This window comes from Falco naumanni, chromosome 3 (genome assembly GCF_017639655.2).
Source record: "Falco naumanni isolate bFalNau1 chromosome 3, bFalNau1.pat, whole genome shotgun sequence".
Lineage (NCBI taxonomy): Eukaryota > Metazoa > Chordata > Aves > Falconiformes > Falconidae > Falco > Falco naumanni.
Genome location: NC_054056.1, coordinates 85,128,493 through 85,156,469, shown reverse-complemented (window position 1 = coordinate 85,156,469; position 27,977 = coordinate 85,128,493). Strand labels below are relative to the sequence as shown.

Genomic DNA, 27,977 nt, shown 5'->3' with positions numbered 1-27,977 from the left:
GAGGCAGTCGGTGGCAGGTGGGGTGTGTAAGGCACGGTGCCGTGTCATCGTGCTGCAATTTTGCCTCTCCGTCCTGCTCTTGGAAAGGCAGACAAGGCTTCAAGTCATAAATTGCATTTTGTGTAACTCCTCCCCTATTTCAGCTGCTTGCTCACACAGCCACCCACAGATCCAACACAAAAATGTGCAAAGTGAGGCAGGGAGCACTCTCACCAGCACAGATTTCATCTGCCCCCTAGGTGCCAGGGTGCCCGTCGTGCGCCGACACCATCTTACCCCTCCTGAACGTAACAAAGCTTTGGCTAATCACAAATACATAAGCATTTTCTCCCATCCATTCTCATCAGCCTGTACTCCAAGAAGAAGGAAAAAAACCCGTCCGGGGCTGTACATGAGTGTGCCTTTGTGCCACTGTTGGTTCGGCGGGTTGACAGAGGCAGCATTGTTCGCAGGCTGTGGCCGGCTTGGCAGCCAGAGAAGGTGGGGATCTGCGCCGCGCATACGGAATCGGCAAGGGGCTGAGGACAGGGGTCAGGAAATTCCTAGAGCTGCATTAACAGCAAGAGGGAGTTTCCGAGCATCACACATAACTTCTCCTGGTGTCTTCTGCACAATGCAAACGGGGTCCAGGATGAGGAATCCTTGTTAATCAAAGGTAATGTTTTTATCTTTATAGCAGCACGGGAGTGATTGCTGCTATTGGGTTATTAATTACAATGTGGGTATACGACAGGGGGAAAAGTTGCGAAGTCCACCGTACTCCTTAGGGGGATAGAGCTTCATGGTGGCATTGTGCTGCCGCTGAGGGTTATTGAAGTTTGCCTGATCCCCTTTATGTGGGCTTAGTTTGCATTACAGTAATGAGAAAATCTCTGTGTGTTCTTATCAGAGGAAGAAAAGATCATTTAGTCTCCTTCTCCAGCTTTCTTACTTTTTAAGCCAGAAGCTACTATGTATATGCAATATTAAATTGATTTTGCTAATAGAAATACATTAACTTATAGCCATTAGGCAAGATAAATACTTCTTCCTATTACCAGAGGCAGTTCCTCACTCCCCCCCGCAGGTACTACTCCCTGGGGTATAAAACACCCTGTACAGCAGCAAAAAATTAACATTTGTTCCACATCCCTCAGCAGAAAGAAAAATCGTTGTCGCATTTATTTTTTCAGCCAGTTTGTAATAACTGTGATTACGCAGACTGTGCTAAACAGATTTGATGTTGTGATGCGGATACATCTCCTGTGTTATTACTACTTTTATGATATTTTTAGTCATTTTTAAATTACTATTATTTTTCTAGTTTAAAAGTAAAGATATATTTTGTCTGAGCGCTTCTTCAGGTCTCTTTGCTGTTCTTATTGCTATCTGTCCCTTGTAATTGTTAACTATATTTTTGAGAGTGTGTACTGCTATTTGGGGATGATAAGGAGCGTGTTCTTAAAAGTGCATGCCTTGGAGCTGTGGCTGTTGTTCATTTTGTGTGCCCAGGTTGATGTGCTTTTAGGCTGAATGGGCTCAGCTGTGGTGGGGACCCCCCAACACAGCCCCAACACTGGAGCTTTTAATGTCACAAGTGGCATCTGAAAGATACTGGGGGATTTTTTTGTTGATTTTTTTTTTTTCTAAGTGAGGTTGTGTGTGTATGTGTGTAAAAAAGAGGAGAGTATAATTTGTTTTCTGAAGGACTTTACTCTTTTCTGAAAGTGGGGCACCATTCTTTGCGTGTCATTCAGGAGAATGTAGCTTGTACCTCCTGTTTACCCGATGGCACGTAGCAGCCCCGGAGGACACATGCTGCTTTTGTGCTGTTGTTTGATTTTAATCTTTAGGGAGCAACTGTTTCGAAGAATAAACACATTGCCTTGTAGGAGAAACTCCACAAAACATCCTGCTAGTGACAGCGGCAGCCGCTGCCCGTCATGCTGCACATCCCTCTGCCAAAATCGGTGGGGCTTTGCTGGCTGGCCAGCCAAAGGCCGGGAGCTGCAAGCTGCGTAGCCATGAGGGTGGTTGAAGGAAGTAACGTTTAGAAGTGTTAAATTAAAACCGCAAGGCTGCTAACTGCTTGCTCAAAACACAGTATCTGAGTTTATCTGGCCCTCAGCCTGGGAATTTGCAGCATCCTCTTTGTGAAGGAGAGTCCACCCTACTAACCCATACGCAGTCCCCCAGGCTGCTTGGCATGTCGGGCACCAGGCAGGCAGGTGATGCGCCTGTTCCCTCCCTCCAGGCAGGCTTTCCCTGTGGCCCCCCGCCCCCCTTACTGAGGGAGAGGGAAGCCATGGGCTCCAGCATGGGGGAGCCAGGTCCCTGCTGCCCAGCTGGTCAGCAGGGATGGAGGGATGATGCTGGACCCTGCGTCCTGCCATGTGGACATCAGCATTTTAATGGTGCCCTTCTCATTATGGAGGTGTGTTCCAAACAACACCAGCTACCGTAAAGAAGAACATTTTAAAATAGTAATAAGCATGTTTAAACCTGCCTAACATTTATTTTATCTATCAGATGAGATATATTTATGGTCATTACCTCCATGAGAGGAAGAAGTGAGACCCTAGATTAGATTCTGTGTCTTTCAGTGGTTTTCTTGCACTTGTCAGGGACCAGTAAGTGTGGAAATCCCAAATCAGAGCTTGTCTGCACAAGAGAAAAAATGGAACCAGAATAAATAAAGAGGTTGCAATTCACAACTGTTTTTCAGTGGATGCTTTACTAAAGACACTCGTATCAGAAAATAAAAATATATGTGGATAAATGTGGTTTGAGATTAAATCAAAATTCATGGAATCATACAATAGTTTGGTTTGGAAGGGACCTTAAAGATCATGTAGTTCCAACTCCCCTGCAACATGGTCCACTAGACCAGGGTGCCAAAGCCCCATCCAACCTGGCCGTGAACACTTCCAGGGATGGGGCATCCACAGCTTCTTTGAGCAATCTGTTCCAGTACCTCACCACCCTCATAGTGAAGAATTTTTTCCTTATATCTAATCTGAATCTGCCCTCTTTCAGCTTAAAACCATTAACCCCTTGTCCTATCGCTACATGCCCTTGTAGAAAGTCCCTCTCCACTGCATAAAAGCACTGGTCATTTATTATTGTGCATACACTGCCTTATACTGGTGTAGAGCCTGTTACATTACTTTTACTGCTGTGTTTTAACTGGCAAACACAAAGTTTTATTTGCTGTTATTTTAAAACAGTGGAGCAAATATGTCTCCCACACATAAAATAACCCTGCTTAAAGTTCATTTGCTAGATGCTGTGTGCCTCATTTATACAGTGACTTTTATAACCCATTTCCTCCAGAGTATGTGACACTAAGCGGGAAGGGTCAATTTAAAATAAATAGCTTTTGCTTACACAGTCAACTTTCAACTGTTGTCTGTGTTTCTGTAAACAAAAAGATGCAACAGAGCTAGTGACGGATGTAAGCACAAGCAGAGCCTTTACAGTAACTTCTGAACTTCATCTTTTTTTCAGCACAGAAGCTTTCGCTTCCTCACTGGAAGAGCCTGTATGAAGACCTGTGTGGATGGGGGTATAAGGTAAGGAATACACCCCCTGAGAGCTGGGGGTTTGAAGTTCTTCCTAGCTTTGCATTGCTACAGGGTTCCTGCATGAGAAGTTGCTTCACTCTGCCTCTGATTTCTTCTCAGAAAGACTTGCGTATGGTAGTCCTGCATTGTTTGGTAGTAACAACTATGTGAGCAAAATTAACTGTTTACTGTGTAGATGATGATAGGTCTTAAATGCTGTTGAGTTTCACTGTCTTGTGAAGTTTTATATGTGTACTTTTTCTCTCCCACAAGCCTGAGACAGTGCCTTTGGGGAAATGATCATGCTGTGTGGCTGGCATAGCTCATGGTGCAGCACGTCCCTGTGCAGCATTGCTTGCAGTGTTTTGTTCAACTTTGTAGTATTACATTAAGAATTTAAAATTCTGATCCCCAGAAATACCGTCACCTTGTGGCCCTCTCCTCCCCAACTTCGCTTCTCTCTCCTCCTCCTGGGTAGCAGCCCTCATCGCCTCCACAGCCCCTCAGACATGGTGTGCCCGAGGCTTTTATCTGCAGGCAGACTGATGTTCAGGAAACAGCATCATTCTTACCTCCTCTCCCAGGACCTATGTGTGTTGTGTTTTACTCTACCTCACACACTGAATGAACAAATAAATGGCCAATAAATGAAGAATCTATTTGAAATACGATGACTAAAAAATGTGTAGCTCTTCTGGTTTGGGGCTCTAAAAGGCAGGCTTTAAGCAGTGCTAGGAAGATTACACTGCCTGCACAGATACTACAAAGTCTAGCACTGTTACTATCGTGTGCTGCTTGTTTCCTTAATCTCCTTGTTGAGAGACACACAGATTATTCATCTTAATCATCTATTTCCGCTGCATAGTAGGTACAGGAGGAAATACCACAGAGAGCTCTGTCACTGGGAAAACGCATCATTTGAATGTGCAATGCAAATATTTTAGCTAACCAAATGTAAACATTGTTTTGCCATGGGATGGGAAAAGACTGTCACAGACAAAAATGAGTTGACATAAGACTGACCCTGTATAGATGAGATACAAAATTGTGTTCACACATTTTGGTAATCAAAACAGAGCCCTTAATGAATTGCCTAGTGTGAAAGGGATTACAAACACAAATGTGCTTGACACAAGACAATCAGAAGGCGCTGCTGTATTAACGTTAGAAAGAAGGACTTTCAGGATTCATGGAGATCCGGGGTCCATGGGAGGGATGATGTGAAATGAGAAAGATGAGATGATGAAATATGTGCAATCGTAAGAACTAGAGAGAGGCTGGAGAGCCTGGAGGAGAATCTAAATCATAAGTATGCTCTGAATATCCATGCTGCTACATGCATCTGGCTATGACTTGTGTTCACCTTGTCAGGACAGTTAATTCAGAAGTTTCCAAAGTTTAGAAGATGATAGAAGCAACAAGGATACTAGATACAACAAGAAGCACTTTACTCCATTCACTGGCATGCTGTGGATTTTTTAGTTGGTGGATTCAAAGGAAAGCAGGGTTCTTAGGGAGCTCAGAGTGGTTGCTCATTAGCTCTGCCTACACTGGCTTTGTAAGTGCTTGAAGACTTACATTCAAGTGGTACTTGGTAGAAACCAGACATGAGGTTTAACTTTTGGTGCTGAATGTAGTCCTGAAGAATAGTGCTGTAGCATAGGATCCAGAATCCTCCAGATACCACCTGACTTTATCATGCAGTAGGTGCTAAGCAGTAGAGAACCTAAATGGTCTTTGGATGTTCATCAGATTCCTGAGCAGAAGAAACAGCTGGAGATTATTTCATTGGCTTTATGTTCTGGCTTATGGATTGTTAATATCAGAAAATGAAGAAATGGCACAGAGGATTTAACTAGACTCCATGGATTGCGAGAAACTAGTTAGTTCTTATTTCTGTCGGCATGGGCCTATGTAGATGCCTAAGCAAGTAAGGTTTCATTATTGGAGTAGCTGGAGGATTTTTTTATTTTTTCTTGTGTTACCAACATTGGGTAATATATTAACATCTGCCTCACATTTGCTACTTCTTTGTTCTAACAGCTGGAAATTTACATTTACACATAGGCCTCAGAGCTAAAAATGTCATTCCCTGGGTTAAAAACCCACACTGATTTTTGTCATTCTCCTTGTGAGGAAAGGAGAACTGGAAACACAGGAAAAAGACAAATGGGAAGGGCAGCCCCCAGATGATAAACGCATTCTGTTGGAGCACAGATTAATCATGCATAGCATAGCCTAAGAGTGTCATTGTCTGCTGTTACTACAGCAATTTAGCTGTAGCCAAATGAGCAGATCTATTAAGAGTAAAAATTATCTGAAGACAGCAGAAGAAACCAAATACTTAATTCATCAGTGAAGAGAAAAATACAATAGCATTTTTTTCACTGTAGCGGAAATTAAGAGCCTTTTCTGTGTGGATCAGAAGTGTTTTGCATAGATGAGAATAATTTTGACATTATGTTTGAATAAAAGTTCTGTTGCTAGAAAATCAATCATTTTACTCAGTAACTTCATGTAACTATTCTCTCAAATATAGATAATCCAAATTTCTTTACCTCCCAGAGAGATATATCAATTTTCATGGGAAAGTATGAACACATTCAAAAGTAAGAACTTCATTTTTTCTCTTTAGGAGCAGGAAGCTCATATACTTTTGCTGAAGCGCAGTATTGTGTGCTTTTCCCCTCCCCCCCCCCCCCCCCCCCGAAAAAAAGATCTAAAATGGCATATTTTAGCACAGAAAGAAAAGTAGGAACAGATTACTTTGTAGTGCTGAATTCATAGTGTCATTTTTCTAAAATAAAATAGCATTATTTGAAGAAGGGTTTTAGATGGCTGATGAGAGAGAGGGAATTTAAAAGAAGGAAAGGGAAGCCAGTTGAAAAAATTTTGGAAGGACAGTATAGACTTCAGGGAGAAAGGGAATTAGATAAAAGAATCTGTGAGAGTGGGAGTAATAATGTGAAGGGGAACAGACTGTGCTGGTGAGATCTTTTGGCCTAGGTTTTTAAAAGAATTCAGAATATGATATACAATCTTTGTCTTTGTTTAGGAGGGGGAATGGGAGTTTTTCCATTTACACTAAAGTGGAGTAACAATGCCATTGCCCCAGCTGTTAAAATATTTTACAATCTACTTCAAACTGCTTATTTGTTGCAGTGTTAAATTATGGATCGTTGTGGTCAGAAGAAAGAGAGAAATTGGGATTGATCCCCCCAAATGGGGTGAAAGCATAACTTACGCTTCCCTGAGAGGGGATGGGACCGCTAGTCCATTCCAGCTTGTTCTCACTCCGTTTGGTAAGAGACTGTTTTTTAGGAAGCCTCTTTGGTTATAAGTGAACAATTCTCAAGGTTCACATCTGCAAGGGGAACTTGGAAGCTTCCATCAAAGCCAGGGATAAATAGGATGCATATTTTGAGCCTGAAAGCGCTGTGTGAGGGTGGCTGTGCAAAGCACGTGAGGACCATGGCATCCCAAGCATCTCTGGCATACACTTGAGAACTGACTTGTGTAAGGCAGTGTTTCTGCAGAAGGTGGATGGGCTGCATGGCAGCTCCTGTGCCTACAGCTGCTTCAGAAGCCGCTTTGTCATCATGGTACATAGTAGTCCATGATCTTTGCCTACTTAGTCATTTCTATGTAACAATCTACACATTCATATCTACATATAACCTAGTCCAGACCGACAACAGTAACTTTCAGCATTAGATAAATCTTCCTGCCAGATTAATTTATACTTGCACTGTTATAGATGGTCAGTAACCTTAGACAACCCACTATCATCAGACTAACTTGGTTTCTTAGTTTTGCTCTTGTGGCACAGACAGGTAGTTCCATTTCAGTGTCTGTGAAGTAAGGATAGTATGCTCCAATAATATTTTACATTTACACACCACCTCTCATTCCAGAGTACTTTATAAATCTTATATATTCAACACCACTGACCTTTCACAGTCCCTTGAGAGCAGAAGAGCAACCGTTTTGCAAAAGCAATATAAACCACAGGAACTTTTTCTCTATAATACTGGGGGGAACCCATTAATTACAGAATGAATTTTATGTTCCCTAAGCTACAGCTTCAGTTTGTATAGACCTTTATTGAAAATTTCCTCAAGGTAAGGTGCATAATCCTACATTTTGTGTACACCATTAACAAAGACCTAATTCATCTTTCCAAGACTGGACCTCTGGAAACGTTTCAGTATTGCTTCTAAATGAACATAAAGGTATCACTACCTCTATACCTTGGCTGTCATTTTATCTGCAAATTGTCACCTCTTCCTGCAGGATCTGCCCAAAACATAGTCTGTATTCCCACTCAGTTGCTGAGGATCCTCCCATCTCAGTGTGATTGGTGCAGCAAAATAGGTGTATCAGAAAACCTAGTTAATTTCTTTTGAGGGATTTAAATGTATCAGATCTTTTGGAGTATCAAGCTGAAGAAATTCAACATGGCTATGCATTGGGCCAGCATATGCAGAGGAAAGATGAGCAAAGCCAAAGGAACAAGAAGGAGGGACAGTGTCAGTGAGTTAATCTTCCTGGCATTCAATGCCTCTTCCCATAAACGTTTAGAGAGCAGTCCAAAGCCTGCTGAGATTGGTTAGCATCTGTCCCTGTATCGCTGGAGCCATGGGGAAAGGCAGTGGTTGGTGAGGGAGTATGTGAGTGAGGTCCTTTGTCTGCTAGGGAATCCTTCTTGTGGTGTGCTTGTGATCCGGCTTATGTGCAGGACTACCTCGGTGGGGTCTGAGTCCCTCTAATAAAAAACTCCAAGGGAGCTGCTTTTCTTATTTTTAAAGAAAAAAATAGATATGCAGCCTGTTCTAGTACAGTATTTGCCAAGCCAGCCGTTCTGGAGGTTTATTTGGGCCTTGTTTAGTCTTTTGTTTTAAACAGGACAGCAATATTTCTATTTTAGTTGTACAATTCAGCAAATGGATTACAAAACTGCAGTTAACTGTGAATGCCATGGATGGTAACTCAGTTAATAGTAGATTAAAAGAATCTTTACATTTTCAGTGTATTGTTTTGCCATTTATCTCTCTTCCTAGCTTGTCTGGGTCTAATGTGGTTTATTCCATTTAGGAGCATTACTGAGACAAAAAAAACCATTAAAGCAGGCATTGTAGTCTTTGTTTTGATTAGCACTCAAGGCCGCTAGATAATGATGCTTAAAAAACCCCACCACCTCATGTTTCTCTCATGGTCCTTAGTACTGTGATCACCACCGACCTTTGTACAACAGCGTAAGTCCTTGATTTTTTTTCTTTCAAAATCCCAGAGCCAACTGTGAATTCCTTTAATATGGCCTGTGACATTTGAACTCTAAGAGATCAAAAATAACAGTTCTTGCTCTTTCAGTGCTCATACTTACAGGAAATCAGATCTTTGTATGCAAGACTTTTGGTTAAAAACTATCACTACGAGCTAATATTTTGCAAAGCTATTTTATTGAAGTGATTTTCTTTCATTTTATTCCATGGTGAGACTTTCTAGACATTCAGACATGTACATGTTCTTCTCAAACAACACCCTGACCAGAGAAAGATATTTGCTCCACTCCTACCAACGTAGGACCATTTCAGTCCCAGACTGATACAGGCAATTAAAATAATTTCCTCACATCATGTTTAAACAGTGAATTGTAATTCTAGGACAAAGCCTCTCAGCACCTCTTTCCACCACTCATCTGCACTCAGAGGATGAGCAGCTGCTATTACATGCTAATGTCTTTTGAGGGTGAATGGCCATTCTAGGACATGTTATTAACTATGTGCAAATGGGTGCATTTTCCATCCTCTTGTACAGAGTTGATCTCACATACTGTTCCCTTTACGGGTTTTAGTTTTGTAAACCAAAAAGAAAAATGAGAAAACTTATGAGTTCAATGAGTGGGGCTTGGCATCTTGAAGGATGAGGAATGTCCATCTGCAATTACATGCTCTGGCCATAGGGACCAGACCCCTCACCTTACAGACATGCAGTGTTGCAGATCTCTAAGGGCAGAAGGCTAGCGAGGTCAATTAACATTTCTAATAACACAGGTGACATTTTACCAGTATTGCTGCATTTTACCTACTATGGATGAATACTGCTGTACCTGAAAAGAGGCACTCACCCTAGTTTTCATCCTTTATTCTTGCAGACCAAAGTTGCCCTTTGTTTTCACTAACCTGCCAGCTCCAGGTGCAAGAGCCCAGCAGTCTCCTGAGGTCTCAAAGCAGCTCATCAAAGCCTCAGAGGAGGCTGATCGCTTGTTTTCCGGAATGTATTTCTATACCGAGATAAAAATTGCCACTTTTTTTCCCCTCTCTTCTTCCTAAAGAGGAAAAAAAATGTGTGCACGAAAGAAGTACAGCATACAGCGATTTGTCACAGACTTGCTTTGGCTTATAACTCTGCAATGTTACTAATGACAGTGTGTTTCTGGCTACGGCCATCCCCGGGCCCCAGCTCCAACATGTAGGGGACTCATGAGGGACGAGTGACCAGGAGAGCTAAATTTATAAAACATTAATTTTTGTTGGGCTGTTTCATGATTCACCAAACCTTCTGAGGTCTGGAGCCCTTTTGGAGCCCTTTTTTGTGGTTTGATCGTATTGCAGCCCAAGCCAACTAATCTGTATGGTTTGGGATTTTTTTTTGAGGAAATTTGCTCGCTAGAGCAACCAGTTCTGCTCTGTTCCTACTATTTGTTTTGTCTAGCCTTGCTCAGAGTAGATAACTAACGCAGTAGTTAAAATACCATCATGTTAATGCTTTTTGCTAGGAATGGAAAACTGCTTGTCTTGGAAGCAGTTAAGCACGAACCAGGCTGAAGAATGAGCTTCAGAGTGAAATAACCCTGGATTTAGTCACCACATTAACTGGATTTTTCCTGTTATTATTTTTAGTTAGATAGTTGCTGCAGTTAAATTAAAAGGTCTCTCCCAATTTCTAAAAAAAAGGAGAGAAACAAATCTTGGAAGATACTATCTTAATAAAATCCATTTTAAAAATGCATAAATCCTCACTTGTGAATTCCTGGTAAACGTAGAATAAATTCCCACAGTTCATGATTTCTCCTTATTTATTTAATTTATTTGTCATTATAACTCTGAGTGAGGCTTTACAAAACCACAGGGACACAATCTTTGCCCTAAAGAGATTGTAGCTGAAATTAGACACAGCATACAACCAATGTCTTCAATAGACAAAGCAGGATTACACCAAATAAAAATGGTTCATACTGTGCATGTTGTGTATGTTGTAAGCTTGTGATAATACAATTTGTTTGGAAAAGACCTGTTTGCCCCCCCCCCCCCCAATGTGGTGATAAATAACAACCTCTGCAATAAAGCCATCATTTGTCTTTGCTGGTTTAAAGCAGAAAATCTGAGACACCAGTGACTAATCATTGCTATCCTAAGGGCAATTTAATTGAAGATCTGTATTTAATGGAGAATATGTGCAGTGGCATATTTGATTTTCTAGATGCTGTGGCCTCCAAGGATCTTCACTCCATATTTAGACCCTTCTTCTAGTTTAATGATATTGCTTGCCTTGTGCGTTTTTTACTACATGATGAAAGTAGAGCCTCTTGGAGGCTCTAACAGGACTTCCACACTTTCTTCACCCTTCATTTTGGGTACACAGTGGATGAGAAGATTTAACTGAATTTTAAGTAAAGGAGCGTCTTAACTCCATACAAGAGCTCTTTTTCTACTATTTAGTTACAAGTACCTGTGTAATATTTTGTTTCTGGGAGTAAACCATAATTGTGAAGTACATCATTGTTTGAGTGCTCCTCAGCAGAAGAGGCTATCATCCTCATGTAAATACTGCATATACTTATATCAAATCCTCAGGCTTTATTTTGGCATTTGAATATCTAGACCTTTTGTTTAATGGGACTTTGGAAAACAAACTGAGGTTTGGCCACTATTTCCAGAGCTCTGCTAACATAGAGCTCATGACATCCCCTCTCTGGCGTGGGTAACACATCAGTGGTGGGAGCAACACGGGCTAGGCGGGGGGCAAGGGGCTGGAACCCCCATCACCACCTTCTCAGCCCCTTGGGCAGGCAAGGATTGGGGATTTTTTTTCCCCAGCAATTTGCTGAGATATGAAAGGGAGTTAGTGTACCTGCTCACCTACCCCACAGGATTCTGGTATGGCTAATTAGTCAATATTTGCAGAGCTCTGTGAAAACGCTTTAGAAGTGCCAATTATGAATTATAATTACCTTGTGAAGATGATTGGGAGTCCACGTTTGCATGTTGATTCAGGCCACAGGAGAAAGTCTTTCAAATAATGGCTCTTACTTAAATGACTTACCTATTCCTTATCTCTTGTTGTGTAGGTTTTGTAAAGATGATGAGAAACACTAGTTTACCCTCAGGAAAGACCAGTCTGACTGTTTTTAATAATGAGTTATGTACTTAGTCACAGTAGGTAAATTTACAAACCGAGCAGGACACACTTAGAGATCGATTCTGTCTGTTCAGCAGATGGTTTTACACAACAGGCACCAGGACGAGCCTGCTGAGACTTTAGAACAAATACTTCTAAGTAACATTGCCATAAGCCTGTTAATACAGTGACAATTACTGTTTTAAACTCTGCAGAGCTCCTACTTTATTTATATCCCATCTGTTTACTGAAGTGTAATAGATTTACTCTGGGAAGAGACTCAGTCTCAGCAGATTTACACTGAAGGCTGACATTTAAGTTTCAACTTACTTTCAAAAAATAGTAATTAATGTTTTGCACTAACTGCAGGACACTTAGCTGTTTTTTTCATAGCAGCACACCAGTGTTAAAGCAAGAATAGCCTACAAAAGAAGTCCATGACTGACAAATTTTGAAATTCCTGGAATTTTGGTGGCAACAAGAATACTTTTGTATTTTTCTTAATGTCTCTGATTTCTTCTTGTAGCTTTATAAATGTTGCTGGTCTCTTTAACTGGATTTTTTTTAAATTGTTTTATTATTTAATTTATTATTTGCTCTACTTTCATGTAAATTTGTTGGGCAAATAGTTGCCTGTAATGCAGGTTTATTGTTTTAATGTGTATATGTGTATGTTAATGTTGCAGTAAATAAAAAGAAACTAGAGTTGCACATAATTCCACAGAGGAGACAAGGTTCTGCCTGCAGTTACTATATGAGAGGAACTGGGAACAGAATTAGGCCAGAAGTTCCCTGCATACCTATCTGTTTGCAGTAACATAAAATTGCAATGAGGAAGAATTACAGGGAAATGAGCACTTTAGAAGAACTTTTTTTTTTTTCTTCAGAATATGGGTCTTTCGACAGCTGTTTGCTAATCCTATGCTTACACATGCATTCTGTAGCTGCATAGGGATGTTTAGCACCATGTTGATATGAGTCCACACATTGATGCTCCAATAGAGGGGTCTTAATTATTCATACAATTACTAGTTTCATGTGGGTTTACTTGCTTCTTCTTTACCCACAGTTCTAGGCACCATCAGATAATCAAACATTATAGGGTCTGGGGTAGTGAATGTTTCTGAAAATCTGGACATTCATCTTTTGTCCTTCCAGCTGGAAGGAGTGTGATGCTCTGGCGTTGTTCTACTTGGAGAAAAGTGTTCTGATATTAGACTAAAATGTTTCATCCCTGCATAAATCTTTACAGCTTTCTGAGAAGGATTTAGCGCTAAGAACATTCAGCCTTGTGTAAGAAATTAATGTAGAGAAAGATGCTTGTATCTGCGTAACAATTAAACATGATGTTACTGGTATGAGATTCAAGTGCAAATGAAAACTCCTAAATTGAAGCAAGTACCTGCAAGGCACCGTCAGGCTGTGTTGTAGTCAGTGGCGATCCAAGTCACCTTCAGGTGCCCACGCAGAAGCAGCTGGTGCCATTTGAGGTGCCCTGGAACATCTGGGACACTTTTTGTAGTTTCTAATAGCTATCTGAGAAGCATGAGAGTTTTCTGTAGGTCCTGTGCCATGTCTGCCAACCACATCCAGACGCGGGTTGCATCTACCTTAAGAAAGGGTATTGAATACTGTTTTAAATGGCATAGGCTGTGCCCCTTGGCCTCCAGCTGCCACTCCAGAGGGCACAAATCGCCTGCAGTTCCTGCATCAAGTTGTCCATCTCAGTGGACAACTGCATAGACACCCAGATAGCTTGGATGTCCTCAGACAACTCAAGTGGTCCTAGCTGCCAGTGTTTAGGCAACTGATGGCATCCACGTGGGCTCGTCAGCTGCATCCCTTGTGAGGCTCCATTGCCTGGTAGTCCCTGGGAGTGCAGGAGGCTCGGACAAGGCACACTTGGGTATCTCATGCATCTCGTCAAGGATGGCTGACTCCACCCCATCATGTCACACGTGTGGTGTTTCACTGAGCCTGCAGTGCTGCCTGGGACTTTGTTGACAGGAAATGAAAAAACTAGGGAAGGGCTGAGAGGAGGAAGACAGGAGAGAAAACTGTAGCTGCTGCCAATGTTGCTGCTCTGCTGTGCTCTGTAACTCAGCTGATGACAAGCACTGTGGATTTGACCCATGGTGTCCCAATCCTCCAGCCTCAGCTGCAGAGCCACAGATTGGCAACATGGGCAGTTAAGCCAAGTCAGAAGCTGCACCGGGGGAAATCAGTGACCCTGAGGCTTGATTGCTGGGCAGCACCAGCACAGAGGAATAAGCTGGGTGTCAACGACTGTCAAATGACTGTTCTTCCGAGAGAGCAGTAGGTACTCTGTGGCAACTGGCTTGTTTTCTTCATCTGTTTGGGCTGACCTTAGAATTTTCCATCATCATTTTGCCTTTTCCTTACCTTTGCTTCACCTGCATTCACCAGCAGTGCTGCCTTTGCCTATTAGCAGTTGTGTACCAGGGGCTGTACTTTTTCTTCTTTTTGGCAGTTTCCATGCACATTTTGCTAGCTTTTTTGCCCCAAACCTTTTTGGTGCATGTCAGCATCTTATCTGTTTGCATGCACTAGGAACGATAGGAACCATGATCTATTTGGGTCTGTGCATGCCTGTGCATAACTATTTCAAAATGAGGGATTTTCTAAGAATAAATTTTACCTCACGGATCTGGTTCTCATTCATTCCCACATAATAATCTGTTAGCTCCCTTCTGCTATTTTTTGACTTGTGAAACCAAAGTGAAAAGAGTGATGAGTATTTCTGTTGGTTTTGCTTTCTTCCAACAAACTCAGTCTTCCATTTATTCTGTTCATTGAATAACTCACAGAAATACATAGCAAAGCAAGTAGTTTAGCCGCTGCCCCAAAATTAAGGTCTACAGTCATGTGTTACAAGTCAGCTGTAATTTCAGAAAAGACCCTCTAAAAGGATAGCATGGTTGTTTTTCTGAAAGTAGTGCATCAGTTTGATGTTGTGTCTAAGTAAATGCAGATCTGGATGACCTCTGCTCTTCAGGCAGTTAGCCAGCTGTTCATCCTAGTTGAGAAAATCTTTCAACAAAAGGAAAAATTAATTTACTGTTGTTGCCATCAAATTAACGTGTGTTTCAGCTTTCAATAACTAATGGGTCACCCTCTCGATTTGTGAATGGTTTCTTTGAGGTCTGTTTCCTTCTGCAGAATCTGATTGCTTTACAATAGAACTGTCTCGCCAAGTGACTGAAAAGGTTAAAAAAAGGTTTGTTTACCATATAGTGTTAGGTTATCCTTTAAAATGAGTCACGTTCAGGAGGATATTACAGCAAGCCTCAGCGCATCAAATTTCTCAAAGGGTAAAGATAAAAGAGATGAAATCCAGAGCGTTTGGTGAAGGAAAATCAGACCTGAACAGGGCATTATAGCAGTGATGTAATGGTAAATTGTAAAAGGTAAGTAGCTGTTGAAATTGCTGGGGTGGGGGGGGTGTATTGTAGCTGAATGTGTGCTTGAGCTGACTTCTCATTATCACATATATATTTGTGTTTTGTATGTTACTTAACGTTATTTATCACATCTTAGGTAAGCAGTCCTATTAATTCCTATCATTTCATTCTCTTTCTGAGGGAGTGTTGTCATGTATTTCTTGTCATCTGCTCTTTGTATTTCTGACATGCCCTACCTTTTCGCACCACTTGGGCACCCTAATATTAATAGGCCATGACCAAAGTGATCAATAGGTGATGATATCAGTACTGGTGATTTTATAAGGAGTTTGTGTGAGTACGTTTGATTGGTGTACTCTTACAGAAAAATAATTCACAGGGGAAGAGGTGCTAAAACAAAAACATTTCTCAGGGTGAGAAACTCTGGGCTGATGGCAAGGGTGGCGGTGCCCTGCTGGAAGCACAAAGCCCGGAGGTGGATGGAGGACTGACGGGAGGTCGTGGAGTGGCAGAGGGTGGGTGGCAGAAGGAGGCAAGATGACAGAGATGGAGGCTTCCTGGCCATGCAAGAGTGACGACAAGAGCTGCTTTTGTGGTATGTGTGCACATGGACGTGGGCACGGATCTCTGGTGCGTGTGTGTCTGCGTGTGCGTGTGCATGTGCCTGCTGTGGGCACATCTGCAGAGCGGAAGGACTCTTCTTAGCTGCTGTGTGAAAGACGTGCTTAGTACTGGCCAGCCATACAAAGGCTTCGAGCTCGCTGTCTGCTCTTCCCATCATCCATCACCAGTGTAAGACTGTTCTTCTTCTTACCTGGTCTGTCTTGACTGTCTCTCCTGTCCCTGGAGAACAGTTATCCTGTATCCAGTATGGGTTTTCATCAAACTCCAGTCTTACTTTTCTTCAAAACCTTAACAAGACCAGGTTCTGTGGGGAAAAAGTAATGATGTGGGTCAGCACAAAACCCAAACCTGGGAGAAGAAAAGCCAGGCTGGTTATTGATTGCGTGAGATGATGTGATGCTTTGCTTGTCCTGCCTACCAGCAATTGCTTCTCTGTCATCATGCTCTGGCTGTTCATAACTCAAAAGCAGTAGCAAAACTGTTTGCAGGAGGCATGATGTATTTATCCTTCTCTCTGCAGTGCTACCCATATTGTAGTGCTTCCTGCTAAAAATAACACTAATGATAGTAACGTGGGAAAGCACAGAGGCAGGGGAAGTCTCACAGCGTTAGTGAGGCTTAAATTGCAGAAAAACTGATGCCAACAGGCAGCAAGAAGAACAGACTGGAGGAAGGGGAAAAAAGGAATTCTTTTGAGTCATTTGTTATTCATCAGATTCAAGTTTACAAGCTATAGACCAAATTCTGTCTACTGATTCTTGCTCGGGTGCAAGAGGGGTGTGTTTTTATTAGGGGTCCTGATTTATTCACGTTGAGGAAATGTTCCGTTAATACCAAGTTCACACTGCAAAGAGGTAGTTAGTAGATGACATTCAGAGTGGAGATTTCCCTTGAAACAGTGTGAGAAAGTATTTTCTCAAGTCCGTTTCCCTTACAGATAGTTTCCTACTGTTAAACATCCAGCAGTCAGGAGGAAGACCCCAAAGCCGTGACAGGCAAGTGCATTCGCTGGATATATAAATGCAGTATTCATACATAGCTTTGTGGAGGATTTCTTTTCCACAGCGTATGAACCAAACATCTCAATTAGATCCAGAAGGGGAAGACCTGGTTTTCATTAGCTGTGAAGACTTTCAGAATTACATTAGTTGCAGTTCATTAGATCTTATAATTGTATTTGCTGTGTGCCATGATGAGGGAGTGAGGGGTTTGGGTGTGCGTGGGGGCAAACCAGCTCATAGACTGTTGCCACAGGATCCATGATTAGCTTCTGCTACCTCAGTCCATCGGGATCAAGCCCAGAGTTTTTATATTTCCTTTTCCACAGCAGGAAAGCATGCAGATAAAATGCACCACATGCCTGGACGTTGGTGTGGGGGCAGGAAACACAGCTGGGTTTATTTTGCCTCGCTACCCCACGCTGCTCCAGCTGGCAGGCAGGACAGTGCCTGCGCTTAGTGGGGAGGTGAAGCCACAGGGTCTGCTGGACTGTCACAAGCAAGTGGTGGTTTCATTTGCCTCAGCTCTGCTTCCAGTTGAAAGAACAGAATGACATCATTGTGCTAGTCTTGGAGAGAAATTGCATGAATGAAATGGGGCAACAATGTGGGGCCGTGAAAAGACCTGGTGTGCCAGTGCTGTGCCCACTGCGCGAAGGCTCAGCCACATTTTCTGTTCTGATGCATCAGCCAAGGAAGCCAGCTCAAAGGGGCACATCTGAAGACCCTTTCCAGTAGGTCACCACATGTTAACCTCCCCTGGTTTTGTCTGTGATTTATAGGTATCTCCTTTTCCTAATTCTAGGTGTCTGAAAGTTCACTGGTCTATAAGAGAAGTCTACATATGACCAGCTGTAAAGGTCATACCTGGTCTCCTCTACCCATGAAGGTACTCCTCTCTCCACAGGCAGAAGATAGCCTTTACTGACCATTTGGAGCATACAGGCAGCAAGTTTTGGTTATTTTTAGATGGCTGAAGTTAAGGCAGCTCCTTCTCCCAAGGATCACATGGCTGTGTCTCCAACTCAAAGGAGAAAAGGAAGATCATGTAGATGTGGCACTGGCTGGGGACACGAGGTATAAGGGATCAGTTCTCATCTCTGCCAAAGGGCTCTTCAAAAACTGCCAAATCCTTCTTTGTCTTGGACATTTTTTTCATGACAGGGAAGTTAGTTATACAGGGATTCTCTCATGTGCTGCCTTGGTCTTACCTAGGTAAAATGTGAACTCTTCAGGACAGGGACCATCTCCATCAGTGAAGAAGGTTCTGCATATATGAACCAAATATTTAAGAAAAGCTGACATTCCTGATGAAACAGAAATGCTAAAAAGGCAAAAATCACTGTATTGAATCAATTAGAGTAACAACAAATTTGAGCTTGAAATAGCTCCTCACTTTTACAAAGCACATCATAAGGTGAACACTGTTTTCTTAAAATTGGTCTGTCACCAAATTAAATGACTGACTGCTGCCTCTCTTGCTGTGGGATATTATACAGCTCAATTCTCACTAATTCCTTTTGCTTCAAGATTATTTAATCTTAAATATAACAGGCCCTTCTGATGTAATTTGTGCTCAGCCTCCAAGGACCATCACTTAGCTTCCCTGGAACACTCCTGTCTTCCAGGCTTTCGTGTCTATACATTCTGTACTAGCGTCAACACTCAGTAATCTGGGATTTTTATATTTAAAATTATTCTGCTTAGATTTTTCGAAATTAGAATGATTTAGGTGTGCTTCATTTGGGGGGGGGGGGGCGGGATCTCACTCAAGGCACATTAAAAGGCTCTAATGTCGTAACAGTTGGATACAAGGCATTTTTAAAAAATCTCGCTTTAGGTAGCATTAATCTCACTGGAAGTGCTAAAATTTTAGGAATCTATAAGTTAAATATTAGTGGAAGTCATTTAGCCTTCTCCTGTAATGAGATCTCTCAGGTGGGATCCCATAGATAGCATCTGGGTGAATAGAAGCCTGTTTTTAGAGATGTAAACATGTAGAAGTTGAATCCCACTGTAAGTAGGAGTCTTGGATTCTTTTTTTTTTAAAAAAAAAAAAAGTCCCACTTCTTCAGCAGCATTTCTTTGGGGACAATCAGAACATTGTGTTTTGCTGCTGCATATTTTGCAATCTTCTGTACTTTTGTAAGTTCAGGGTCTTTTGGAAACTGGAAGTAGGCTCTGGGAAAGTATTATCTATCTGTTGTGTTTCATGGGCCTGATTCATACACCAGTTTGAGAACAAGTACGATTGCCGCAGATTTTAGAGGTCTTTTAGGTCAGATAAGAGACAATCTGTGTGTGTGCCCACCTCCCAGGCTAGGGGGGATTTCTTTAATTCCATTATTATTACCTGAGTTTGCAAAAGGGTTGCTCAAAATGTTGTTGCACTTGCAAAGACTGAAAGGGCACTTGGTATGGTAGAATTACATAAACAGCAATTATAAACAGGCTGTGTTTAATATGTAATAGCATCTAGTTCCAGGAAAAGCAAAGCTATCAGGAGTAGTTGTGCCAGAGCTGAAAAACACTTCACAAAGACAGCTTTCATTTCTATATGCTCTAAAGTATGCAGTAATTGTGGTCTAATTACCTCACTGCAGCCAGAAAGCAATATGGGATATTGTGGGGGTGTGGGAAAGAGCACAATATGCTACAATTAAGTTGTAGTCTTTGGCATGGTCACTCATCAGATAAGCTTTTCTGCTGTCACATTTGAGACAGTCATTATTTGGCTGCTAAAGCCTGGGGAAAATATGTGGTGGTGTTCCTAAGGAGCTGTTTCACAGAGGCTTCATTATAGGTTTCTTCCTCAGCAGCTGGCCAAGCCCAGCCGATGCTCTGCATTTGCAAGCTGTGTCCGCAGCGCTCCACGTTTCCCTGCTTGCGCTGGGGGGCTTTGTACTGCTGGTGGTGAAATGGGGGGTAACATTTTTACTCACTGTGGGATGAATTAGAGAGCTTTAAGTTATTAGTTTATAAACCTGTTTGCTCAGGACCTGATTTATAATGGAAGATACCTTTGGCAGAGATTTGTGAGCACAGGGTTTATACACAGAAAGTGAACGTGGGGAATAAATGTCCTAGCTATGTCACAGGTTAGGGACATGATGATGCATATGTTTTAAGCCCAAGATGCAGACTGTGTTTCAGTGGGATATTATCATGTTCACACACAATTGTGCTCGCCTTTCTTTGAAAATCCAGTTTTGCAGTCTGCTAGAAAACCTTGCTAGTGACATCTCTTATTTTCTAAAATTCTTCACCATTTTAATAGAAACTATTCTGCCACCTTGAAGCAAGCACTTGAATTCCCATGCTTAATTGTTCATACAGCTTCCCTTATTCTTCCTACTTTCCCAAATGTCTTTCTGAGGAGGAGAGGCAGTATGCAATGCAGGCTTATATGGAATTGCTAAAATTCTGGTAGGAATAGAGAGGAAAGTGTGCAATGAGAAGTCAGGTCAGCTTTGAATATGTTGACCTGGAGGTGATGTGGTCTGACAAGGCATGAATGAGCTGATAGGATATGAATGCAGATTGCGGTGTAGATGAGCATCTGCTGTTGCAAAAGCCATTTTTAGGTTTTCTGCAGTGCCACAGATGGATGGTTTCAGAGAGACTTGGTTTCTCTTTAGGAGGTGCTAAGACTTAGAAGGGGTTAAAAGTGACCAGTGTTTTGGGACTGTTCAGTTTTGTCTTAGATCTGTTTTTGCATTACAGAGCACACACGTCCTCTGATAAGCCAGCTATGATTTCTGTAAAAGTAGATACAGTGGGGAATTAGATCAGAACCTCATTATTCTGCTGCTTCACAAAGCAGAAACATGAACTGTTTTGAAGGCTTATGGCACGCACAGTCTCTGCAAGGCTCATCTGACAGCCTGCAACAGCAGCACAGTCCGTGTCAGTAATTCTTTCCAGCATCAGACTTCCAGGACCAGGCCTTAATTATCTGCACATCTGGTCTCCTGCAGCAGTTCTTCGCTGCTTGGAATATGGCATGTCTGTCTTTAACTGTTCTCGTTAAACAAGTGCTGCCACAGAAGCAGCTTAAAACACGATGGCACCAGAAGAGCTTTAATCTGTTGTAGGAAAGGGTTTGTGCTGATTTAGTGTACACGAACCCCAAAAGTGAAATGCAGGAGGTACTGCATGAGAAAGGTGACCTTGGTGTGAGGGTTTGTGTAGTTCAGTACTGGATCTACATATAAACAGCTAGAAGCCAAAACAAGGCAAAGCAAATGTAGAAATAGTAACAGAAATTGGTCTTACAACTTTTTTACAGTGCATTTGGAGAAACTTCACAATCTTGATTCTAGTGGCATTGTGGTGTTGGGAGAGGTTCTGCCAAGCTGTTCAGTCCAAACAGCAGTCCTGTTGCCTGTTGTCTCCAGAGGCATTTAATTACAATTGTTCTTTTCCACCTAACACCAATTTAAAGCAAGAATAACATTTGTGTATTCAGGCTGTTCCATAGTATCATCTATTTTAATGCAGCAGTGCCTGAAAATTATCTGAATTTTCTCTCTTTGATAAAACTTCAACATCTTTGTACTTACTTTATTAAGTGCTCATGCATGCTTGTTGCTATTTTAATAGCTTAATACAGTTTTGTCACCTAAAACAGAGGTGATTGCCTGAGGCGGAAAACGGAACTGGCAACTGGCAGAGAGAAAGGAGCTGCTGAGAGGAGCTGGAGTGGGTAGAAAGCTGGGCATGTCCTGTGGTGGAGGAGTACTGAGAGAGGAGAAAGGAGCTCTAGCACAGGGGGATCGAGGACAAAAGGACCCACTGTTATCAGATGCTCGGTCTGAGATATGAAAAATCTGGTTTTGCCAAGTTAGAACAGCCCAAAGCATAATTTTGGCTGCAGTCAAAAGGCTCCTTCCCAAACTAATCCCAATCACAACTCGGGAGTTAGCTCTGGTCAGGGACCACTCCTGGCAGACAGTTTGGATACAACCACCACTGTGTGGTTAATAAGAAGGTTTAGCAATATGGGCTTGGGCTGTACCATGACCACTGGCTGCAGTACAGCACAGTTATCCCCGACATGTTTAATTTACTGCTATGGATGTAACCTTAATGTTCAGAATACAACTCCCACCAGCTTCTGCAGACAGGCTTCAAACCAGAACCTGCAGTAGGAGAAACCTATGAAAAGTGTGGCCCAAGTATTTTGCCCACACAGAGACGAATGCAGCCCTGATGGTGTCACAGAATTTGGGTCTAATGCCATATGAGGTTATGCTGTCAGGAATCCACCAGCGGTGGCAAGCTACAGAAAGGAGACACGCAGGAGCTGCCCTCCAGCTGCTCTGCCATTAAAGCATGGTGAGGCCATCTGGTAGAAAAGGTCAGAAAACAGTTTCAATTTAAAATCAAGAGGTTTAAAGAAAGGATGTTTGGGTGAAGTAAGGGTGCTTTAAGATCATTTTAACCCAATTCACCATAGTGCTACACCTATAAGCTCACATCAGGAGCACAAATAGCATTTCCCTGCCAATGACCTGGTATTCGCATGCACGCAGAGAACAGTCCTGGCATCGATACAGCTCTAGACTGAGTAAAGTACATCTGCCACGTCCTCCCTCCTCTCTAAATCAAGCGTGTAGTTTGATGTGAACTCTTGTTGGTGCAGGATTTGTGTTAATAGATTAGCTTCATTCGGGTGCTTTCTTTAGGGTGACCTGAGATTTTTACGTACAAGGGATGCTCTCAGTCTTGGGGCACTTGGAGATACATTGCACCCACTGATGCCTGAGCTGGGTCTGAAGTTGCAGAGGAAATTTTCTGGAGAGGGAATAAGGTAACAGGACCTCATTAGGTCTCCTGTAGGATGCTAGCTTCATAGAGAAAGTCTGTTTTTAGAATTTGGAGGAACAGAAGATAAAAGGATCTACATCCAGGCGTTTTACTTGCACCTGCAGGACTGTTTCTGCAGCTGCCTGTTTGTTGTAGCCTGGGTTTCTGTTCTAGTTTTGGGTTTGAATGACAGTGCTTGCAGCTGGATGTAGACAAGAGGACATTAGTTTCATACTTCTCAGCCCCTGTCTCAGTTTGTGGTTCCACTTATCTTGTACTTCGTCATTTCTTGGTTTAATGCAGCTCTCCAGGGACTTGCTACCGGAGCAGTAAAAATCTAATTTAAAAATTACGAGCCTCTTCCCCAGTGTCCCCTCTCCCTCCCAGGTCTGCATTGTTGGGGTGGAGGGGGTCTTCCGAACTGGGGGAACTCACTGATCGCTTTTGCAGTTTAGCAGCAGGTAACCGAAGGCACCGGGAGCAGAAGTGGTGGGAAGGAGGCGAGAGCAGCAGGAGACCAAGCAGCTCAGAAAGGAGCCCTGTAACCGAAGCTCGGTGCAGAGGCGAGTGCGTGAAGCTCCTGGCATGCCCCTGTTAGCCGAATCCAGCCTGACAGCCCAGGACAGGGAGTCGCGATCCCGCAGCCCTCCTCGAATCTCTCCTGTCCTGTCACATTTGGCTTCTCGCATTCAAAGTCGCTCAGTTGTCAGAACAATTTCTTCTCTTGCCTTGGCTCCATCTATAATTCATTAAGAAACCCAGAGAGGTGAAGCTGCCAGCTTCCCCTGCTCTTTCCCCTCTGGAAAGCATGGGCCACGTGTGGTTTGCAGCAGGACATGAATGAAATGGCTGTAAACCCAGAAGGCAGGGGGAAGGTGGTGGGAGAGGGACACAGCCATCTTCTGCTAGGCCTCCCCTGGCCATGGTGTCCGCCTCTCCAAAGTCCACCCCAAACGCGCTTCACCGCAAGCTCCTTTGCTCAGAAAACCCAGGTCAGATCCTAGACCTGAAGCACACTGGATCTGTCAGTTCCTAGGCTTCAAAGGGGTTCAGGTCTCAGTCCAAGCTTTTGTAGCAGCTTCCCCATGAGTTAAAATGTTCACTCCATGTGCTCCCTAAAATTGCAGCCTATATCTTGGGCCCAGAACTGCTTCACCCCAGATACAGTTTTTTATTCTTCTGTTTGACAACAAATTTGCACTTGCACATTATACACTCCACTCATCACCAACTCGGGCTGAACTGCCTCAGCTCTGCTTTATCCCTGCAACAGCTGCAAGGAAAAATAACACATTATTCACCGTGAAAGTGCAGGTCATGCAATGAAATACCCGTCTTTCTGAAACCGCAAACATAATTGGGCACTTAAGTGCAATTTTGAGGAAATGGCTACAGGCATTATTTGTCATATATGTTCCACTTATGGCAAATATTGATGTCTAAAAAGCAAGAGAAAATTCCCACAAGAAGGAGATACTATATTCTGTACAGTGTAAGGATTAGTTTTCTGAACTGATTGTGGTTTTGAAATGTGAACGCAGTGTCATTTACATTTTGCCTTAGATGAAATAACCAGTTTTCTTATCCAGGTGTTCCAAGCATGTCTCTACTACTCTTCCTTAGAGTTCAGCGTCACCACCAACTTGTGTGGAGATTTCTGTGGGAAGGGTACAACAAAAGAAATCATCTTGCAAGATAAATCACATGGGGAAACAAACAAACAAACAAAAAAAAAACAACCAAAAAACCCCAACTTCAGTTGACTGTTATTCTGTCTCAGCAATGTCTCTCTAAAGGTTAAATGACTCAAGTCTGGCAGTCTTTCGGGGTGGAGGCAGGACTTTTTCAAGCCCAGCAGATGAAAGGCCCCGTGTAAGCTCCATCGTTAGCAGCAGGGTTTGCTTTCAGCCCTGAAGCACCCTCGCAAGAGCTGCAAAGCCCTGTCCCCGCACGGGGAGATTCACCAGAGGGCAGCACAATATCACTTTTTATTGTACAAGCAGGCGTTAACTCTTTCAGCTGTCTGAGAGCTTTTTGAAATTATCTGCTTGTTCTTCCATAGTTATGATTGCAAATAAGTTTCTCTTTAAAGCTAGCCTCTGAAGATGCTCCAAAATCCATTATATTTGGCGTTTTAGTGTCCAGGCATCCACCAAGTGGAAGCAGAAGGAGTCCTGATGGTTTTGTTTTCAGTGCATCTCTCTGCCAGGTTTCTGTCCAGGGCTGGTCAGGGAAGCAGATGGGTGCTCACCCAGCATCACGTATTTCAGAAGCTCTCCTGTGTTAATAGCACCAGCCTGAGTGAATACTACTATTTCAGCTCCTTGTTTGGGAGGCATTATCCTCCCCCTCTGCTCTGCCCTGGTGAGGCTGCATCTGGAGCGCTGTGTCCAGTGCTGGGCTCCCCAGTTCAGGAGAGACAGGGAACTGTTGGAGAGGGTCCAGTGGAGGGTTATGAAGATGATGAGGGGACTGGAGCCTCTCGCTTCTGAGGCAAGGCTGGGAGAGCTGGCCTGTTTAGCCTGGAGAAGAGAAGGCTGGGAGGGGATATCATCAATGTCTACAGGTATCTTAAGGGTGGGTGCCAAGAGGACAGGGCCGGGCTCTTTTCAGTGGTGCTCAGTGACAGGACAAGGGGCAACAGGCACAAACTGCAACTCAGGAAGCTCCACCTGGATGTGAGGAAGAACTTCTTTACTCTGAGGGTGATGTAGCACTGGCACAGGCTGCCCAGGGAGGCTGTGGAGTCTCCTTCTCTGGAGACATTCAAAACCCACCTGGATGCTCTAGGTGCAACCTGCTCTAGAGGAACCTGCTTTAGCAGGGGGTGGGACTAGATGATCTCCAGAGGTCCCTTCCAACCCTGGCCATTCTGTGACTGTGTGATTAAACAGTAGGAGTAAGCCCCCTGATGGCACTTCATGAGAAGGGTTCACAGAGGCTGAATGTAGGAATGCTTTTTTTGTATTATATTTATTTCTGGTTGTCCTGTGTGCTGAGCACCTTCAGGTCCTCTAGCACTTTTGCCAAACTCTCACTGTTCAAGGAGCTAAGAGGAGTCACTGGTCACATCTTGCCTGCTCAGCTTCCTTCATGTGGGGCTTCATCTGCCGTCAGTCTGTTCCAATTTATTACTCTGTTCTGCCTGCACAGGTAACTGGTGTCTCCAGCAGTTGCCTCCCCTGGTTCAAGTGCCACTGTACTTTTCCAACCTTTTCTGACCTCTGTCCCTCAATTTACAGTCACAGCTTCGGTATGTGAATTCTTGCTCTTTTGCTGTAGATTAAATGTATCTTCTGTCCTTGGTCATTCTCTTTACGCCATTTGGCTTCTGCCTGGCGGGATATCTCATGTCTAGCTTCAATCTTACACTTCACTCCTGACATTCACATGTAGGTCTCCCTCATCTCTCTCCCTCTGATCTCACTCCTTTGTAAGTTCAATCTCAACTCCATCTGCTCCTGCTTATCCCAATACTTCCTAACTCTGTACTGAAGTCTTCAAAGATGCAGCTTTTCCACGAAGCTGCTCCCCATGCATCCTTAGCTTTCCTTAGCTCAAATATTATCATTATTTAAAGGCCAGCAGCCTTAAGAATATATGTGTAGAATAGAAGAATAACTTTTCCTTCCATGTTAGCTTTTGGTACATTACTTAGTCTTCTGAGAGGCATGTAGTATTGTTCTTCAGAGTACGTATAAAATCAGGAACTTAGTAGTAGAAATAATTTAAATTATATCTTTCAAGACAACTTTGTATCTGCTTTAAAACAAATAAACATGTGATTCTGTTTTAAGAAAAAAGAAAAATATTTTGCAATCCTTATTCTTTTTCTTATATTTTTATTTTCCCACTATTTGGAGGGGGGGGGGGGGAGGAAGGAAAAAAAGGTTTCATTTTCATTTGCAGTCTGTCTTTTTATTTCTTGGGAAAACTAAGGAAGACAACAAAAATGCTGAAAAAGGTGGGTTTTTTTTCCAAGGAAGGAAGAAAATTCCTGAGGTTGTTTAGTCTGGAGAAGAGGAGACTCAGGGGGAATTTATGCTCCCTACAGCTACCTGACAGGAGGCTGTAGGCAGGTGGGGGTTGGTCTTTTCTCCCAGATAACAAGTGATAGGACAAGAGGAAAAGGCCTCAAGTTACACCAGGGGAGGTTTAGATTGGATATTTGGAAAAATTTCTTCACTTCACTGGTCAAGCATTGGAACAGTCTACCCAGGGAATTGGTGGAATCACCATCCCTGGAAGTAATTAAAAAACATGTGGATGCGGTGCTTAGGGACATGGTTTGGTGATGAATTTGGCAGACCTGGGTTAACGGTTGGACTTCAAAGGTGTTTTCCAACCTGAATGATTCTATGACTATTCTATGAAAATCAATATTTAAAAGGCAAAAAGATAGGAAAAAAGAAGGTAAAAAATCTTTCAGGAATAATTTTTATAAGCTTTAACAGGGCAGAAAATGTCTTTGAAAATTCACAAGAAATAAAAGTTGAAAAGAAAAATACTTTCTATTCAAAACACTTAACAAAGCTTTGGAGCTAAGCAGCCAGTGCAGTGCACTTTGTAGTGTTTTCTAAATTAGGGCAGTCCATCACTTCTACAGGGATCCATCCCAGTGCATGGTGCCCCTGCACCTCATCAGACAGGTCTTTGCAGGAATTAAACCAAGTTTTCTCCTGACTAAATCTGATTCCACTTCTCTTAAGGTCTCACCATTTCACAGGCAGCGATGTGGCTGTGACTTGGTGCAGAAATAACCCCAGTCTTGCTTTAAAATAGGGATGAGGCAGGGCTGTATCAGATTCACATCTGCAATATACATCATCTTTAGAGTGGCCATCTGTTGCTTTTACATGTTTAATTTTTCAAGCTCTACCAAGATAACCACAGAGGCACATTGCTCAGCAGTGGTCGTCCCCAAGGAGCGCTGGCTCTTTGGTGTCGGTACTCAAGGCTACCACTAAGACGTGTATGTGCTTTGGCAAGGTGTGCGACACTGCTCTTCCCATCCTGTGTATTTATGGGTTTGGAGAAGTTACAGATTATCTGGCTTTCTTATAAGCTGGCCAAACGAGAAATATTTAACTACACTTTGAAGTTTGTCTTTACAGGATCGGAAACTTTTTCCATCTTTTGTTCGTTTCTTCCCATTTCAAGTTATTGCAATGCCATTAATACCT

General features: G+C 42.7%; 1 protein-coding gene across 11 annotated transcripts in view; it reads left to right on the top strand.

The window, feature by feature from the left end:
* The window catches only part of PAG1 (phosphoprotein membrane anchor with glycosphingolipid microdomains 1), a 116,008-nt gene that overhangs the window by 64,127 nt on the left and 23,904 nt on the right, over positions 1-27,977 (top strand). For 9 of the 11 annotated variants that reach the window (XM_040585737.1, XM_040585730.1, XM_040585733.1 and 6 more), the window contains one exon: positions 3,487-3,551. The exons of the other annotated variants lie outside the window; for them this stretch is intronic. The gene's annotated coding sequence lies outside the window, so the exon portion shown is untranslated. The remainder of the gene's footprint in view (positions 1-3,486; positions 3,552-27,977) is intronic. 11 annotated transcript variants of the gene reach the window in all.